This window comes from Elephantulus edwardii, unplaced genomic scaffold (genome assembly GCF_000299155.1).
Source record: "Elephantulus edwardii isolate Elephantulus edwardi_28Jun2011 unplaced genomic scaffold, EleEdw1.0 scaffold00651, whole genome shotgun sequence".
NCBI classification, from domain to species: domain Eukaryota; kingdom Metazoa; phylum Chordata; class Mammalia; order Macroscelidea; family Macroscelididae; genus Elephantulus; species Elephantulus edwardii.
Window position 1 is genome coordinate 39,581 of NW_006400401.1, and position 11,808 is coordinate 51,388.

The 11,808-nt window shown below is 46.4% G+C and overlaps 2 pseudogenes; one reads left to right on the plus strand and one right to left on the minus strand.

Moving 5' to 3' along the window:
* Window positions 1–1,822: 1,822 nt before the first annotated feature.
* Window positions 1,823–2,741, minus strand: LOC102845170 (annotated as a pseudogene).
* Window positions 2,742–2,769: 28 nt separating this feature from the next.
* On the plus strand, window positions 2,770–10,529 carry LOC102845583 (annotated as a pseudogene).
* Window positions 10,530–11,808: the final 1,279 nt, after the last annotated feature.

Here is an 11,808-nt window from a genome sequence, read left to right on the forward strand (position 1 = left end):
TGAGGGGGTCAGGCCCAAAGCATCCTCCTCCTCGTTCAGGTCAGACGCTAGGTCAAAGGACGCTGCTAGCACTTATTTGGTGTCACACTGGTTTTAGAAACTCTAACTCCGCACCTTGGTTTCTATGGCAAAGTGCCGTTCCTACCGTGTCGGTCTCAAGTCGAGATGCAGCAAAGCCGCTCAGCTTCATCTCTGCTAAGCCTGAGGACCGCCTCACCCTTACCAGCTGGGAGTGTTCACTTTAATGCGCCACACTGCATTTGGAGGGAAATCCTTTTTTTTTTTACTATCTGCCTACAGAATAAACTCATGATTGAGGCCCTGATTTTGTGCTGGTGGGTATATGCAATACTCACAGTTACCCAGAAAAATGAAGCGATGGAGAGAAACAAATCTATACAATGCCAGATGCTAGAAAACAGTCTTACCTATATTTACACAAGTGGGTTTTTAAAAAAGATCAGTAAACCATTTTCCCCTCAAGATGCTTCTTATGTGATGCTATTTTTCAATCATTGTATTCACCTTTTTTCCATTATATACCTGGCAGTGGGGTAGGGTGAGGTGCTAAAAACGGCTTCCTTTGACAAATAAGTTTTTGTTTGTGTCAGGTAAGCCACGAGTGTGCTACCTGGGTGTTACAAATACCTGAATTTAACGTAACTTTCAAAAATCTTGTTACAGATTTTATAATCCCAAACTCACTACTATATAGCACAGTTGTTAAAATGTGGTTTCTAAAATGTCAAATCCTAATAGTTATCTCTATTTCCAAGAGTGAAGGAAGGCTTGGTAACCCTGTGTGGACACTGTCCTGAGTAGCTTTGGGTTTTCCTCCTGTAACATTCAGACACCAGAAAAGGGAAATCACCGAGAAGCAAGAAAACCAAACCCCCCAGGGCTCTCACTGAGATAAAAGTTTTTGTCTTTCAAGAGAACAAGCTGCTTGAACATTCATGATTCAGGGGAGGGAGGTTTTAAAAGCCCCTAACTGTCCACAGGAAAAATGAACGAAATAACCCAAAGCTCCTTGATGAGTTGGCACCAGTAAGTCAGTGCGAGAGAGAAACAGTTTGCTCCACAAGCAGTTAGTACAGAACTCAACATGATGGGATTCCTGTAACAAAACTTTAGTCTCTTTGTCTTTTGGCAATACAATAAGTGGAATCAACACAAGAGAATTTTGGAAGAGTTTAAAGTTAACACTTAAAAAGACAAACTTAGAAAGCAAAACAGAAACTTTAGCTGCCGGATTCTATCGAGTCTCAACAGAAAAAGTGACTATTTCAAGAGGTCCTTAAGCTTAAAAGCTAATAAGTGCAGTTCACCATAAAAAGCCTGTGCCTATGAAGTGGTTTTTCTTCTTGGTTCTACTCCTTTGTCCTGCTATGTATATGCTCTCAAGTTTAATGAGGATGCAGAGAAACAATAGAGTAACAAAAAATAAGCCTGAGAAGTTACCAGCTAATGAAAGTCTCTTCTCCAGCTAGTCATGGCCACTTTATTTTAATACAGAGGTTTAGAAGCATATTTTTGGAAAAAACAATAATCAAACCAGTCTTTTATCTTGGCTATCAGGTTCCCTGTAAAAGATCATCAACCAAGAGACAGCTATTAATCAGACCAAGAGCCTAACACTCCCAGGTAATGATAGGAAAAAACAAAAACCTTTACATTTTCTATTCAAACCTTTTATTCTGTTATTGTTGGTGCATGAGGAAAACTGCTTTGCCCGTTAATTCATGGTGCCCTGGACTTCTGACACCAAACCAGACCAAGCCATTTTCTTCTTAGGTCTGGTCAGCTGATAAGTGGCACTTACGTAACTGATGCTTTCTTTCGTATAACCTTCAACAAGAACTCGTATGTTGCATTGATTATGCCCCAAGAGATGAGGGACTGGTGGTAATTCAGATGGGCACCTCTGAAAAGATTTGCCAACTTCCTGTCCCGTTCTAGCCAGATTTTTTTTTAAATCCTGTGGAAAGATTGAAATTCCCCATCAATCTGAGACTGCATGCGGATCTTTACAACATTAATTGGAAAAAACAAGAATCCCAACATGGCACCTAGTAGGCCTCCACAGATGAAATCATTGACCAAGTGAGCACTGTGAGACTTTGCAGCAGGCAGGGACTCCTTAAAGGGGCCTCGAAGGCCAAAAAAACAGGGCATTGCTCGATCCGTTGCGGAGAAGAATGGGCACCAGGCCTCGATAATACTCTTCAATCCCATAGCATTTTAGTGCCTTGAAAGCCTGATAAGTGTTTGTAAATTTGTCATGATGCTTGTGGTCTTGTCTGAACTCTTTCTAGTGGAGTGAAAATGGCTTCTGTTGTCCCTGCAAGCATTGCGGCCAGGCTACAAATGGCGAACTCTGGGGTAGTGACGTGTCCGCGGAGAAGACAGGATAGATCCTCATACAGACCAAACATCAGAGCCAGCGTAGTTGTCTTCTGCATTAACGGGGAAAGAATTCCTCGATACAAGTTTTGGAGTCCATCCCTCCTCAACTGAAGGATTGCGTCCCTGGTTTTGATGCCATAGAGCTGTTGTCAAAAGAGGACCTTCTGCATGGGAAATGTGATCACAATGTTATTGAAAGCTGCACAGCAGCCACAAAGGTAATGCTTCATTTGACCAACATTGGTAATGTGAGGTGATGATATATCTTGTTTTGAAGATGTCAGGATTGGTGGCCTCTTTTCATGAGCTTCTGAATCCATCATGTTGCCTAAGATCTTTCTTCTTTATGAAGGATTTTAACACATGGCCATAGCAGTCCCGGTTCCTCCCCCCGAGCCCACCCGCCTGCAGTCCGGAGGGTGAGTAGGGAGTCCTTTTGAAGCCAGTTATGACATAAGCCAACTATCTCATTTAAAAATGATTGCCTTGTGTTAGCAGTAGTTTCATAAATCACGACATTGAACATCTGTGAGTAAACATCTGAGAATCATAACATCAGCAAATTAGGCCACAGTGTCATAGGTGGTGCACATTATTGATGACCAGACATGGAAAGAATCAGAGCAAAACAAGATCAGAAAGTCATAAATATGCTTCGTTGTAAATAGTGATAATAGGGACTGTCTACATATACAAACACAAACAAAACAAATGTTTGAAGAATAGTTGTTCTCATTGTATTTAATGCATCATGGACTATTCTATTCTACAACAACAAAGACTATTCTACTTTTAAGGAGAACTTTACAATGTTTATGTGCATTTGGTTATACTTGATTATGTAAGTAATATAGATGTGCACTTGGAAGATTCTCTCAAGAAAGAGAGGGATATTACAGAATTTCTGGCTGGATGATATGTGACTCCCTTCTATTGGAGATGTTCACCAAGCAAGAGCTACAAAATAAGCCTTTGATTTAAAAGAACATAGGAATGGATCAGTGAGACCAGGGCAGCATAATTGGCGGATCATTTTCAATCCCAGAGTTCACCTGTGGCCACACACAGGCTGACTTCTTGTTGCTCGCAAGCAGGTCTGTGTTTCCTCTGTGTGTTGGTGAGCAGCTCCCTATCTGTCTGGTTCCCATCACTGAGGCTCGGGGTTTGGCTTTTGCAGCCTACTGCCGGAACTCTGTGGACGGCCAGTGGTACAGCTACGATGACAGCGCGGTGGAGCCGCTGCGAGAGGATGAGGTCAACACCCGAGGGGCTTACATTCTGTTTTATCAGAAGCGAAACAGCATCCCTCCCTGGTCGGCCAGCAGCTCCATGAGAGGTAGGAGAGAGGAAATTGGGAAGTCATGTAAGGAAATGGTAAGATGCTCCCTCAAACATGAAGGATGCATGGCAGGGAAGGGTCAGAGACGAGGGGCCAGTTGTTGTTGTAGAGGTCCTAGGCCGCAGCCCAGATTCCTGTTTGCAAGGATGTGTGTGGACACATTGAAATCTGAAAAAAGTCATCATTTGTACCTGAGGTGACGCTTGGCAATGTGGAATTCTATATTCCCAGTCCTATGCATTTCAGCCCAGATTTCATGAAACCATCAGTATAAGCTAAGGAGTTCCCTGGATGGCGGGAGGGATTACAATGAGCCAGTGTAGACTCTGGAGCCCAGTGCTGCTGTGACGTGTGGGGCCGCTGTGAGCCACATCGGCTCCACCACAGCGGAATAGATAAGGGCACCCGCTCTGGTCCTTCTGGAGAGAGACAGGTGGAGTGAGGCGGGGCCTTTTCTAGGACATGGAGCTGCTTTACCACATCCAATGATACTTTCATTAGATTATAAAGTCCTCTGGGTGTGGGGTGGGGAGAAGGTCTAAACATGACCTTCCTGTGTGATTTGTTTCACTCCACAAAGCAGCCTACTTTGAGAAGAAGGGACATTTTTTTCTTTCATACTTATATTTTGTTCCCAAACATATCTGGAAAAATAGTAAAATAAAACTAAGAGTCCCTGACAGGTGTAAATCAAACCACAAGCAAAGTCCGGCTTTCTTTAACAGAAAATGATTGTCAGAAGAAGGATGGAAAAGATGCCCCATTGATTACTGGTGACAAGTCATTTCTTGAAAGCATTTCGGTGACCAGCAGCCTGAGTGCCTTTTTTTGTGCTCAAACGGCCTCCCTCGGTTGTCAGGCTCAGTCACATGAACAACTAGGTGCAGGTCAGACCCGTTACTGTGGACTTGACTCAACTCTTGATGACCCCACGTGCATCAGGGGAGACTTGTGCTCCAGAGGATTTTCAGAGAAAGGTTTTTCATAAGCAGGTTGCGAGGCCTTCATTCTAAAGTGCCTCAGGTGAACTCAAATCTTTTCCTTAGCAGCTGAATGGGTTAATTAACCTTTGGTACCAACCTGGGGTTTGATCAGTGACAGGTTAGTGTGTTATTGTGCAATTCTTTTGTAATTCTCTTGATTCCAGGGCTCTGAGTTGGGGGTTTGGGTGTGAATGGGGCCAGCTCTCATTGTGGTCTCCCTGCCATCTGTGTCCCCTGCAGGCTCCACTAGCTCCTCCCTGTCTGATCACTGGCTCCTGAGGCTCAGCAGCAACAATGGCAGCACCAGGGGAAGCATGAGGTCCTGGAGCTCTACCCCCTGCCCCTCTCTGCCTCCCATGCCCGACTCACCTGTCTTCACAAACAGCCACTTCCATCAGGAAAAGGGTACATTTACCAAGTTGGTCAAAATTGCTAAATTCACTGTCCTTTTCTACAAAAGCTCTCAGTTATTTCTCATTTTAAGAAAGTGTCTCCGTTTTACAGCTTTGGGTATAAAGAATCAGAGAGCTCTGGTGGCCTAGTGTGTATGGAGTTGTGCTACCCACCCAAATCCACCAGTTTGACCATTCAAATCCTCAGGAGAACAATGTTTCAATCACCTCTGGTGTAATTTTAGCCCCTGAAAACCCACTGGAGGGTCAGCTGTGTCTCATTCATTCCCAACTTAATGACACATAACATCAACAACAACATTAAGAATCAGTTATTAGTGAGGTTCAACTCTCAAATAAGGTCTTCCCCTATTCTCTCCGGCCACAGACCTGCTCTTTCTCTGTTCTTGTGGGGTTTGCATTCCAAAGTTGTTGTTAGGTGCCATCGAGTCAGCTTTGATTCAGCAACACTGTGAATAAAAGTCTGTCCCTTGCCCTGTCCTGCACCATCCTCATGATGTCCACCATGTACAAACCCACTGTTATCGTCACTGTGGCAACCCATGTCCTCGAGACATGACACGTAAGAAAGCAAATGAGGAGGGATTATGACTGAAAACCATGCTTAGGGCTGAAAATAATCAGGGAAGTTGATGCTGAAGCCAGGATCGAAGAGAGGGATTCAGAGGACCCTGTAGATGGAGTGTAATGTTTCCCCCGGGAAGATTCTGTGGAGGTCACAGACGGGCAGAGACCTGGAGATAAAGAGCGAGGAGGAGAGAGAATGAGTCCAAGTCTGGATTCCAGGCAGAGGGAATACTGACAGTGAAGGTTCTGAGCTGTGAGTGAGTAAAAGAAGTGTGTGAGGAGAGAATGAAGCCAGTCATGGCCAGAGCTGAGTGAGTGAGCAGAAGGGCAGGAGGCAGGCGGGTTGCAATAGAAAGCATGGTTAATTAGAGTGGAGAGCTGTTGGGGGATTTGAGCAGGAAAGGATCTTTTTTCTCTGTTTCAAACAAGAGTGGAGAATACATCCTAGGAGGTGCAAGGGTGGCAGCAAGAACACCTGTTAGGAGGCTGCTGTTGTGATGAGGGGGAGAAATTTCAGGCTAAGAGAGGTTCAGATTCTGGACAGGGTTAGAACCAGACAGCAGCATTTGCTGATTTTTTAAAAATATGAGATGCTTGTTTTTTTATAAAGTGAAAATATTTCAGTGTCCATTTGCCTTATAATGAGAGAAGTCAGCCTGTTCGTAACTGATGTAATAATTGTCCAAACTTGATTTCAAGGGGGAAAAGTAGACATTTTCTTTTCCTTTTCCTTATTTTTCCACTTTTAGTCATATTGTCATGTTGTTGTTGTTAATTGCCACCCAGTTGAGCACAACTCATTGTGATCCTATGAAGAAAAGGCGTGTTGCCCCTCTACAACTATCGACATTTATCAAAGTTCATAGAGTTTCTGAAGGCATGTTATTTAGGAAGTGGATGCCACTCCTCTTCCATACCTGTAATAGAATGTTATTGGTTGAGTTGCCTGCGATGTATAGCATCCCTATGTACAGCAGCTCAGAACCCTTCCCTGTTCTGAGCTAATCTCAGTAATTCTGACACATCAACCCCCATTGTCCCAGTTATTGTTTCAATTCCATCTCATTCGGAGTTTCCCTCTCCTGTGCTGTCCATCCACTCTTCTGAGCAAGATGTCCTTCTCTAAGGACCGGTCTCTCCTGGCCGCTTGCCCAAAGTAAGTGAGGCAGAGATTAAAAATCCTAGCCTCCAAGGAGAGATTTGGTTTCACCCTCTCCAAGACAGACCTCTTTGTTTCCTTGGCAGTCCATGGTATGTTCAAGATCTTCTCCAGCACCACAGCTTAAAGGCATCTGTTCTTCTTCTGTCATCCTTAGTCATTGTCCAATTCTCTGAAGCATAACAAGTAATTGAGAAACTATAGCCTGCATCAGGTGCACCTTTGTATTTAGATTGACGTTGCCTTTATTCTCCTTTGTCATTTGGAAGTCCTGCACTTGTCACTTTCTGAATCCCAGTATTTATACACAAACACACTTTTCATCTGTTCTGCACGTTAAGTGGCCAGGTCTTTTCCCTGAGGACTTCTGAGCAGTGCAAGCAGTTAATGAGCCCACTGCTGATGGAAAGGCTGGAGACCCACATCCACCCAGGAGCACCACAGAGGAAAGGCCTGCTCACCTATTGCCAGAAACTCAGCCTTGAAACCCCACAGGGCAGTTCCACTCTGACACTGATCGGATGGCTGTGAGTTGGAATCATGCTGGTGGAGCTGGTGGCCTCAACACCGCTCCTTCCTCTGGGAATGTCGCCAAGACAGTACCCCATGCCATTACTCTTACCTTGGCTTTTCCCACAAAACGAGTCCTTTGCTCTGCCCCTTCTCCCGCTTCTCTGTTTGAGAACCCCCACACCCCACAATAAAGTAGAGCACGTAAGAGATCGTGAGGGTGGCACAGGACCAGGCGACGTTTAATCTATTGTGCATCAGCCCCTGTAAGTCAGCACCGTTCAGTGGCACCTAACAACCACAGTAACAACAGCAACACTCGGCACTATAGCTTTTGTCAGCCCCAGGTGATGCTGTCCCTGTCTGAGCACAGTGACTCAGCCTGCTTCCACCTTCTATCCACCTGCCCACGTCCATGCTGGGTGACTGCATGTGAACTGACATGCTCATTCACGCATTGCCACCTCCAGTCTGGACGTCTTGGTTTGATTTGTTCGTGTTTGCTCATAGTTCTTTCTCAGGCTGGGGACTCTCTGAATCCCCCCATAACCCAAGTATCTCCTTTCTTCTCTGCGTGAACAGCAGCTTGGCTGCTGCTGGTGTCTTGAATGGCATCTTTTCCCAGGCCCACAGGGTTACAGGTGAGAAGCCCAAAGCTGGTCCTTTTCACAAAATGGTCACTTGTTCTTCCTGCCTGGGAGCTTTAGTCATGCTTTCTGTGATAGTGGAGGTCAAGAATTGTCTAGAGTGTGTCTGGGGATGTGTTTTTGTCCATCAAACCTATCCAGAGCGTGGGGAGGTCTTTCTCCACCTACAAGTGCTGGACAAAGAGTAAGGATGACAGAAGAATTGATGCCTCTGAGCTGTGGTGTTAGAGAAGAGTACTGAAAGTCCCATGGCCTGCCAAAAGAACAAACATATGTTTTAGAGAAGGTGCAGCCAGAGTGCTCCTTGAAGGCAAAAATGATAGAGCTTCATCTCGCATACTTTGAGCATGTTGCTAGAATAGGCTGTTACTTGGAGGGGAACATCATGTTTGGAAAGGTGAGGTCTGGTTAAGAGAGGAAAACCCTCCACCAGGTGGACTGACATGGTGAATGCAGCTATGGGTTAATTTATGTCAGAGATTGTGAGGATGGTACAGTTAAAGATAGGGTCCAGATTTGCTGTTCATGGTAGTGTTGTGGGTCATACTTGACTGTACAGCACCTAACCGCAGCATTGCCTTTAACAGGTTTCAGCAGAGCTTCTAGATTCAGACAGATTATGAAGAAAGGACGGGTAAATCCTTCTTAAAGTCAGCCAATGAAAACGTACCGTGGATCCACCACCATTCCTGGGGAGGGCACAGGGTGATGTCTGCTTGGCTGGCGTCAGCTGTCAAGCAGGTCCTCAGGGTGGGGACTCAGACCTCCTGCTGTCTCTGAGTGTGACCTGGGCTTCTCCCTGTGAGTCCCTGCCTTGCCCACCGGTCAGCACCTGCCAGTGTCCTTGTGAGATCACAGGTTTGGGGGCTGGCTGTAAAACTATGATGTAAGCCAGACCCTAACTTTAGTGATGACAGTGAACATACTTTTTCCAAAAAGGGGCTGCTCTTTCTGTGGGAGTAGAAAGTAACGAGTCCCAACCCTCTGAGCTTTTCAGGGAGCAATTGAAAATGCTTTTAGCAATTGAAAATGCTTTTATTGAGTGCAGGGATGTCCCCTCCCTGGGCTCAGCATGGTGATGGCCTACTTGCGGTTAAAGTAGGGTGTTCCTGGGGACTCCCTGCATCCTGTCCGGTCAGATGGAAGTTCACTGAGGCAGTTGTCTGCAAGCAGTGGGAGGTTGAGTTCCTGACCTCTCTGGAGTGGATGCCCTAATGGTGGTAGGACTTCTCTCCTTCTCTTTTGTGGGAGGTAAGCCCTGCCTGGCTGGGTGACGATGCTGATTACAGATTACCAGGTCCTCATGTGCCTTCACGCTCCTTCATGCCCGACCTTGCTCTCAATAATTTACCCTAAATTACAGGATGCTCAAAATTGCCCTTGATTGGGAATTTTGGTAAACTTTTTGTGACCCTACAGGAAAAGCTGCAGGTTGCTTATCTGACTACTTTGCCATCCCCCTGGAGTCAGTTTTAGGAGGAAGAAGGAGGAGACTTTTCTTCCTAGTTCATTGTGATCTGGAAGCTCCACTGAAACCAGTGAGTGTCCTAGCAACACACAAGCTTCCACTGACAGATGGGGGAATCTATGTGAGGTGCATCAGAAGGGAAGTGCCACCCAGACCCCGAGCCACCAGCTCCTCATGTGTAGAATCCCAACAAACACGAATAACGTGCTTTCCTGATCCCAGGGGCACTCACAGGACTCACCGATGTTGCAGAGTAGAATGCCCCTTGGGGTTTCTTGGCTTTAATCTTTCTGGAGGCTGGTCTCTAGGTTTTCTGGGGCGCTGCATTGTTCATACCGACTGCCAGACTTTAGGTCATCAACCTGTCCTAGCCACGCAGGGCCCCTTGCTCAGGACAAGATCTAACAACAGGTGCACAGCGGACATCTACCAGATGAACAGCATCGTGGGAGTCACACTTCCCCAAACGGCGTTCTCTGGATACTCATGCCTTGCCATCTTTTTCAGCAGGACTGGAGTCCATGCTGTTGTCACAGGGCATCTGAGTTCAAAGCATCAGCATGAAGGAACCCGCCTCCTTCTGAGCCAAGCATGGGGCCTTCAAGACCATGCCCCTGTGGTGGTCTTTTGGAAACAGGGGGAAAGCAGGCCGAAGGGCCTCCGGGGAGCTAGTGGAGTAATTGGAGTCCAGACGGAGACCCCGATCCACAAGTCAGTCCTTCGTCCCACTGCTGACTGGTGCCTTGGGTGGGGAAGAGAGGCCAGTGATACCGAGGCCAATCGTCACTGTCCACAGGGACAATGAAGGGAGTGTGAGAGCCAGTGTGTTCCCCTCAGCTCACCCCAATCACTGTCCAGTCTCTGGACACTCAGAAGGCCTAAATGCTGCAAGGAAAGGAAAGGAAATCCCAAACCAGGTCATGAGACTGCCCAGGAGGTGGGACTTGCCCATCACTGTAGCGTCCTCAGTGGAGAGTGTGAAGTCGACCCAGGCCGAGGGCCAGAGGTCTGAAACTGCACTGCTAGGGGCCATCTGAGAAATGTCAGCAGTGTGTCCTTGCCCAAGGAGCCGCCCAGTGCTGTAGGCTTATCTAGATATAGTAAGGACAATCCAGGAATCCAGGCACCAAGATGAAGAAGGCTAATGCTGAGGAGAGGCACTTGGAGACAGACACATCCCAACAGCGCATGTTCACACTCCTGAGATCCATGTTTTTTAAGAAGGAAACCAAGAGGAGGGTGACCGGGCAGAGGTTTCCCTCCAGGCGTCCTCAGGGGCATTGATGCAGAGCGGACCTGGGGACCTGGCACTGTTTCCCTGCAGGTCAGAGAGAGTCCAGTGCCAGGCACCCTGGAGAGGCATGTGCACTCTGTGCCCAGCTCCTTAAGGTTGACCTGGAAAGCCAGGCCTGCTCTGGTCAGCACACAGGGTGGCTCTCAGAGCAACATTCCTGGGGATCAGACTGCTCATGATGCTTTGCAGAGGGTCAAGTACCACACACTCTCCTTAGGCCCTAAGAAGATGTTACCAGAGTCCAGTTTTTGAAAGCACACTGTGGTGAAACGGACTGGCTTTCATGGAACGTTGCATTGAGCTGCTCTAATTGTGGGAGCACACCAGTAGGACAATCTGCGTTGAGAGTGAGGCCTTTTGGTAGGTTTTCCCCCTCCTATATCTAGACTTCCAGCACCTACTGTCCAAATATCCAATGTCCGTAACCTTCCTGTATTTTTGGGTACTTTTCTACTGCTCTGGTGGCCTCGACCTTAGGGAGTTGTGCTAATAACCAAAAGGTTGCACCTCTCCAGCGGTTCAAATCCACCGGTTGCTGCGTGGGAAATACACTCACAGCATGTACAGCCTTGGAAAACTGCTTGAGGGTTTCCCCCTCAGTTTCTACTCAATGACACTTAGATTTAAAAAAAAACAAAAACAAATTGGCCAGGCCACTAGAGGGTGCTGCGTGGTCAGCATTGACATTTCAGGGCCAAAACTTGGACTTGGTTCATTTTGAGATGTGTATACCAAAGATTCTGCTGGTTGAGCCTAATTAAAAGTTTTATTATTTTTGTTCTATCAAGTGCTGAAAATTATCCACAAGCATTTGGAACAATATGTCAACAGAGAACTGCCAGATGTGCAGGCTGGATTTAGAAGAGGTCATGGTACTGGGGATATTGGGATATTATAGCTAATGTCAGATGGATCTTAGCAGAAAGCAAAGAATACCAGAAGACTGTCTATCTGTGCTTCATTGACTATGCAAAGGCTTTTGACTGTGTGGATCACAACAAGCTGTGTCTGACTCTGAGAAG